Here is an 8,371-nt window from a genome sequence, read left to right on the forward strand (position 1 = left end):
TTGGAAGTCCGATCCCTAACCTTGGCACATAGCTCGCTAGCACGAGAGCCCCCTCCTTCTCTGTTTTATAAAGACTTTTCATTTTCCCTGGGTTTAAATTAAGGATTTTCATACTCCAATCCTTTATCCACCTTCCCAAAACTCAGATTCTGAGAAGGTTCATCTAAGTAGGGGATATTTCAATTTGGATGCCTTTTGAAAGTAAATTAAAGACGATAAAATCTGCCTGTCAAGTAAAGGGCATTTGTTGTTCTTTTTGGCGTCCAGAGGCAGTTTCAGGAGATTTACTGAACTTTTTCAGGGGTCACCATGTTTATGGGGTAACTGAGGACGCTACCACATAGTTGGTAAAGCAACTGAGAGCAGCTGAGGTTCCTTTACACTGCACAACGGTTCAAAGACAGTTTTTTATCTACTTAATGCTGCAATATGTAACTTTTAGGGCGACCTGACCAAATTCAAATAGAAATGTGAATTATAGATTTGTCATTCTCATTGAAAGCAAGTAAAAGAAGTGGCAGATCTGTTCTGTGTGCTATTTCTATGCTTCTCATTTTTGCATCTTTTACTTTCGGTTTTGTACACCAGCTTCAAACAGCTAAAAATGCAATCTTTTTGGTTATGGAAAATATATTTCACAGATGGTACAATGACTCTCTACGCTATACTTGCTTGTTTTGTCACATAAACTGAAATTAGGCAAATTATTCGAATTTTAGCAACCAGGAAATGGTGGAGCAATTCCTGTATGGTGCACCTTTAAATAAGCTGGCCGATGAGACTGCTATTGCCTTTGAGGACACTGGAATATACCCTTCAGTGTGAGGTCACATGCTCTTGATTTTTCTGTTGTCATGTTCTATCTAGTCCAGGGGTTCCTCTGAAAAAAAAACCGCTGCCCTAGTCAGTCTTAGAGTCCATTTAAGGACAATGGCAACAATAGTCTCATGGTCTGGCCATTTAGACCACACAACACACAGACACTCCTGCTCTTTAAAGACCCACTGCAGTGGAAAGTAAACTTTTCTGTTAAACTATGTCTTGACCTTATCTATGATGTTGCACAATGGTTTGTAAATAATTAATTTAATGGATATGAGTTTTGTTTTGTTTTCAAGTTGCCTTAAAAAGCAAAAGGTAATCTATCATATCAAATGAAATGATATTGCTTTTCTAAAAATAAAGCTTACAACATGCAGTACATGCCAAGTAAGTGACTCATAAACATTTGCGATTTGAGTTTGATATATTCAAATGCATTCTCAGTGGTCCTAATGGTTGAAGACTGTTCCTTGGAAGGCAGTATGAACCATGACTCAAGGCTGCAACTGGACACCGCAGTGAAAGAATATAATTGTTGGTGGCAGCCACATTAGTGACAGATTCTGTGGAAACTGATGACGTCATCCCATGAGCTATCTCAAAAGTAATTAAAGCGAGGGAAACAGAGTGTAACAGATCTTTACTGAACAGTGGGTGCAAAACATCTGTAAAACATCCTAACTGAAAGATGAGACAAAATGACCCAAAAGTAAATGCTGAGTTCATGTCTACTAATCAATATATTTTTTAATTTTTTTTATTTCATCTTTATTTAACCAGGTAGGCTAGTTGAGAACAAGTTCTCATTCACAACTGCGACCTGGCCAAGATAAAGCAAAGCAGTGCGACACAAACAACAACACAGAGTTACACATGGAAAAAACAAACATACAGTCAATAATACAATAGAAAAAGTCTATATACAGTGTGTGAAAATGAGGTAGGATAAGGGAGGTAAGGCAATAAATAGGCCATGGTGGCGAAATAAGTACAATATAGCAATTAAACACTGGAGTGATAGATGTGCAGAAGATGAACGTGTAAGTAGAGATACTGGGGTGCAAAGGAGCTAAATAAATAACAGTATGGGGATGAGGTAGTTGGATGGGCTATTTACAGATGGGCTATGTACAGGGGCAGTGATTTGTGAGCTGCTCTGATAGCTGGTGCTTAAAGTTAGTGAGGGAGATATGGGTCTCCAACTTCAGTGATCTTTGCAATTCATTCCAGTCATTGGCAGCCTGAGAACTGGAAGGAAAGGCGGCCAAACGGGGGAATTGGCTTTGGGGGTTGACCAGTGAAATATACCTGCTGGAGCGTGTGCTACGGGTGGGTGCTGCTATGGTGACCAGTGAGCTGAGATAAGGCGGGGCTTTGCCTAGTAAAGATTTATAGATGACCTGGAGCCAGTGGGTTTGGCGACGAATATGAAGCGAGGGCCAGCCAACGAGAGCATACAGGTCGCAGTGGTGGGTAGTATATGGGGCTTTGGTGACAAAGCGGATGGCACTGTGAAAGACTGCATCCAATTTGCTGAGTAGAGTGTTGGAGGCTATTTTGTAAATTACATCGCCGAAGTCAAGGATCGGCAGGATAGTCAGTTTTACGAGGGTATGTTGGCAGCATGAGTGAAGGATGCTTTTTTTTTCAAAATAGGAAGCCGATTGTAGATTTAATTTTGGATTGGAGATGCTTAATGTGAGTCTGGAAGGAGAGTTTACAGTCTAACCAGACACCTAGGTATTTGTATTTGTCCACATATTCTAAGTCAGAACCGTTCAGAGTAGTGATTCTGGACGGGCGGGCAGGTGTGGGCAGTGATTGGTTGAAGAGAATGCATTTAGTTTTACTTGCATTTAAGTGCAGTTGGAGGCCACGGAAGGAGAGTTGCATGGCATTGAAGCTCGTCTGGAGGATAGTTAACACAGTGTCCAAAGAAGGGCCAGAAGTATACAGAATGGTGTCGTCTGCGTAGAGGTGGATCAGAGAATCACCAGCAGCAAGAGCGACATCATTGATGTATACAGAGAAAAGAGTCGGCCCGAGAATTTAACCATGTGGCACCCCCATAGAGACTGCCATAGGTCCGGACAACAGGCCCTCCGATTTAACACACTGAACTCTGTCTGAGAAGTAGTTGGTGAACCAGGCAAGGCAGTCATCTGAGAAACCAAGGCTATTGAGTCTGCCGATAAGAATGTGGTGATTGACAGAGTCGAAAGCCTTGGCCAGGTCGATGAATACAGCTGCACAGTATTATCGATGGCGGTTATGATATTGTTTAGAACCTTGAGCGTGGCTGAGGTGCACCCATGACCAGCTCGGAAACCAGATTGCATAGCAGAGAAGGTACGATGGGATTCTAAATTGTCGGTGATCTGTTTGTTAACTTGGCTTTTGAAGACCTTAGAAAGGCAGGGTAGGATAGATATAGGTCTATAGCAGTTGGATGTTTTTGTACTGGTCAAGGTCTGGAGTGAACCACGGGCTATATCTGTTCCTGGTTCTACATTTTTTGAATGGGGCGTGCTTATTTAAGATTGTGAGGAAAGCACTTTTAAAGAATAACCAGGCATCTTCTACTGACGGAATGAGGTCAATATCCTACCAGGATACCTGGGTCGATTAGAAAGGCCTGTTCTCTGAAGTGTTTTAGGGAGCGTTTGACACTGCCACATTTGACGCAAGCAATGTGGCAGTGATCTCTGAGATCCTGGTTGAAGACAGCAGAGGTGTATTTGGAGGGCAAGTTGGTTAGGATGATATCTAAGAGGGTGCCTGTGTTTATGGATATGGGGTTGTACCTGGTAGGTTCATTGATAATTTGTGTGAGATTGAGGGCATCAAGCTTAGATTGTAGGATGGTCGGGGTATTAAGCATGTCCCAGTTTAGGTCACCTAACAACAGCACAAGCTCTGAAGATAGATGGGGAGCAATCAATTCACATATGGTGTCCAGGGCACAGCTGGGGTGTCAGTGTGCTCAAGGAAGCAGGAGGGTCGAAGTCAGGCGCAGGAGACACAAGTCCGTGAACACACGTCATTTTTATAAATAATCCACACGTTGCCAAGAAAACAGGTAAGGCAGGGCAAAGCAATACAAATGCCCAAATAACAGTCCGCACGCAGCGTAGGGACGCAGCCCAAACACGCTACCACAATACCCACAGGCAGAGGGAAAAACACCTGTACCTCAGAACAAAACCCCTGACAAAAAATGATCACGCACAAAGAACAACCTACACAAAACGACTAAATAACCCTCCCCCACTAATGAACTAATACTAAACAGGTGCCAACTAAACTAGACCTGACCAACAGAAAATAAAAGAGGATTGGTGGCAGCTAGTAGGCCGGCGACGACGACCGCCGAGCGCCGCCCAGGCGAGGAGGGGCGCCACCTTCCGTCGATGTTGTGACATGGGGGCAGAAGGTGGTCTATAGCAAGCGGCAACGGTGAGAGACTTGTTTCTGGAAAGGTGGATTTTTAAAAGTAGAAGCTCAAATTGTTATCTAACTTATCCATTGAAATCGAAATTGAAAATCTTCATATTTTAAAAAAAATACATTTTTATGAGATTGTATTCCTTTTCTACAACAGACATAGCATTGATTTAATTTGCAGGTGCCAAAGCAATGCTTTCCAAAACATGTACATTTCAGGGATGAGGTGATGTTGGGCATTTAGGATGTACTACCTTGAACACAGTTTGTCAAGTTTGTCATGTTTAGAGGGGAGAAAATAGGTTAGTGAGTGCCATTCCACACTGGAGACACAAAGGGCTAGTAGCCATCAGACTGAAAGGCAAACATGTCGCCAAAGAGGAAGTGAGTTTTGTTTTGGTATCCCACACACACACACACACACACACACAGAAACACACACACACGCACCAGTTGATCCTGATCGGACATGATGTCTGTGCCGGCCAGGAGACAGTGCGTAAACATTGCCTACATCAACACCGTCACAAAGAGTGGAAAACCAAAGCATGAGGGGACCCACAACACCGACACCACTTTCTGTCATGTGGGATGACGGCTAAAATGAAGGCAGAATCATTTGACGCAGAGTTTTATTTTACAGAATGGACCATCAACTTGTTGTCGATACTTAACAGCAACACAGTAAAGAGTTTTAAAAGCAATGTGTAGTATATTGATAATGTTAAGGTCTGTACATTAGGTCATGGACATTATAGAACACATTTAGACTGTTTGACTATTGACTCCAGGGCTAAGCATCCTATACTCAATATTCATTTCCATCCTGTCCAATTTCTATGCTAATAGCTGTCATTTGCTTCCACCCATCTTATCTCTCCCAGCATGTGACCTTAACTAGGGTGATTTGAAAAGGTATACTTACGCAGGCTAAAGTGCTTTTACAGTGGTTACTACAGTATCAGTTACGTTTGTGGACTGACATGGTTTGCAACATGGTCTTGACCCTCACGTGGACATACATAAGGTTTTCGTCACAGTACAGGACAGTGTCCAGTCTGACATCAGTCTTCTACATGAATAATTAAATTCAGCCTCCCAGCGGCTAGATCGACCGTAGCATCTTTTTGATATGAAGCATTACCTTGGTAATCCTCTTAGTGGTGGGAAAGTGGTTTAGAGGTGCATTCTTTATAACAGCAGCACAAATGGGGGTGGATCACGGCCCCGAGGGGCCTGGGTTCAGGGTAGGCCACTCCCTCTAAGGCTCTTCGAAACTTTCCATGAAGATTTCCTGGGATGGGATCGCCCGCCTGCATCGCAGTGAACCCGCTGACATCTCTGCACAGTGTGTGATGTGATGGGATGGAGAGGTGGAGGGAGGGGGCGAGGGGAGGTGGGCGCCGGGGTGGTGGGGGGTGGTTTGGGTTCAATCCGGACGGGAAACTCAGGGAAATGGTGTTGCCGCGGGAATGCAGGGCTGTTTGAGCCATGATGGCTGAGAGGATTAAGGGGATCAGGAGCGGGAAAGGTGGCCAGACACACACACATACACTCACACAAGCGTATACACACACATGTAGACACACACTAATCAGGGCACGTCAGTCGCAACATTCTCTGCAGCCCACGCTGGGACACGATGTCCTTAGGTGGGGAAAGACAGAGAGACAGAGAGACAGCGAGACAGATTTACGATTAGCATTGGTGTAGTGGGGGCTATACGACATATACCCACTTTCTTTTCAGTGAGAATTGCATATTACTTCTTAATCCGCACTGATGCGTATCAAAGTAGTATAGTGAAGGTAAACGCCATATCAATTATGTAGTACAATTGCGAAATCATGCACAAAGTAGCCTACACAATCGCAAAGTATGTGAATATAGGCTATTCACATTCATGCTGCACACATAGCTAGTTTTAGCGGAATATCAGGCAGCAAGAGCACACAGCTCTCAACTGGTTGTTGTCGCATGGAGCAGCTCACAGAATTGAAAGACATCAGTAGCTGGTTATAGATTTCAAACTTCAAATTTCTGAAGTTTTTCTATTAAAAATGGTAATTTTGAGAGTGAAAACATTAAACAACTATAGGAAAATGTTTGGAAAATGTTGGGCAAAAGTAGAGTATACCCACTTCTCCAAGCACCACTACACCACTGACAATGAGACTCAATGACAGACAGACAGACAGACAGACAGACAGACAGACAGACAGACAGACAGACAGACAGACAGACAGACAGACAGACAGACAGACAGACAGACAGACAGACAGACAGACAGACAGACAGACAGACAGACAGACAGACAGACAGACAGAGAAAGAGGCGTACAATGAGAGACAGACAGACAGACAGACAGGCGTACAAAGAGACTCAATGAGAGACAGGCAGACAGGCGTACAATGAGACTCAATGAGAGACAGACAGACAGGCTTAAGACGACACTAGAAAGACAGGCTTAAGACGACACTAGAAAGACAGGCTTAAGATAAGACTTAATTAGACCACTAATACATTGGCATAACTCTTTGTAAGTGTTAGAGAAAGTACTCTGAGACTTGCAAAGATCCAACAGCATACGCTGAGATAATTATACACACAAGTGATACACTCAACAAGTGGTAGAGCATGAAAGAAACAACAACAGAGACACTGAGACAAGGCTGTGAAGAAGACATGCAGACTAGGCCCACTTACAGATGACTGCACTGTTTTCCCTCTGCCACAGCAACGGCAGTCAAAGTTCCTGTCTTCCAGTCGTCGTTGTGTGATTTTGCTCTCTTTGCTCAACGGCATTGTCGCAGTGCACCATGCCGGAAGTGCTGTGAAATACCATCTCCATGACCATTTCCTGTGGAGGACAGGAGGTTAAGGGGACAGATATGAGGTGGGCATTATGACACAGCTTCCTGTCTGACATAGCATCAGCATTGGAGAAGATAAAACAATATGTTCTCAGGAAGAACTGTAAGAAGTGTTTTCAAGTGTCATCTGGGAAGGGGAAGGAAATGTGGTGTTGTGATGTTAATCAAGCACATTTTACATTGTGGCTGAAATGTTGCCTGAAACAGTGGCTAAGATGGTGGCGTAAATAGCAGACCGGACGACTACTATTTCTACAACTAGTTGACCAGTAGTTCCTCATTGCAAATGGTTAGTGCTCTTTTCTTCGACAGAGTCAGACAGTGTTTAACCACATCAGACAGAAATAAAACATCACCACATTAGTCTGGAGTTAGTTTCAAATCACTTCTGAACACATTTCTATCCACAACACTTCCTGTTCTCTCATTGCTTACATGTCATTTTTTGTTGAACAACTCTTTTATTTTATTTGAGCAGTAAAATCCTTTAGTGCAGACAAGCTTTTCTTGGAAAAGACGTGTTGACAAGCCGACATTGGTTAGTTGTGTGAGTGTGTTACTAAAGCTGAACATTGGCATGTCGGATTCATTTCCTGTCTATGATTGATTTAAGTGGTCACTTTGCTTCCAAAATATGAACAGAAAACATTTTAAAGGTTGCATTGTGGTTTGCATAACAGTTCTAATGATAAATGTGAAAGTAATTGTGTGACGTGGGTGATGGATTGTGACAAAAAAAGACAATTTAATGTTTTATTGTTGAGAAACGTGAAGAAATGTAAATGGCCAATAATAATTATAGTGAACTGCACCCAAAAAATATGATCATCAACTTCCTACATAAAACATGGAGGCAGATTCATGACATGATGCTGATAGTATATCCGTCATAATTCCAAAATGACCTACTTACAGAGTGGTGTGAATGTATTGTAGGTTTGAACCTCCTAGTGTAGACTGTTTGAACCTCCCAGTGTAGACTGTTTGAACCTCCTACTGTAGACTGTTTGAACCTCCTAGTGTAGACTGTTTGAACCTCCCAGTGTAAACTGTTTGAACCTCCTAGTGTAGACTGTTTGAACCTCCCAGTGTAAACTGTTTGAACCTCCCAGTGTAAACTGATTGAATCTCCCAGTGTATACTGTTTGAACCTCCCAGTGTAGACTGTTTGAACCTCCCAGTGTAGACTGTTTAAACCTCCCAGTGTAGACTGTTTGAACCTCTCAGTGTAA

The sequence above is a fragment of the Salmo salar genome, chromosome 07 (assembly GCF_965601325.2).
Source record: "Salmo salar chromosome 07, fSalSal1, whole genome shotgun sequence".
NCBI lineage: Eukaryota > Metazoa > Chordata > Actinopteri > Salmoniformes > Salmonidae > Salmo > Salmo salar.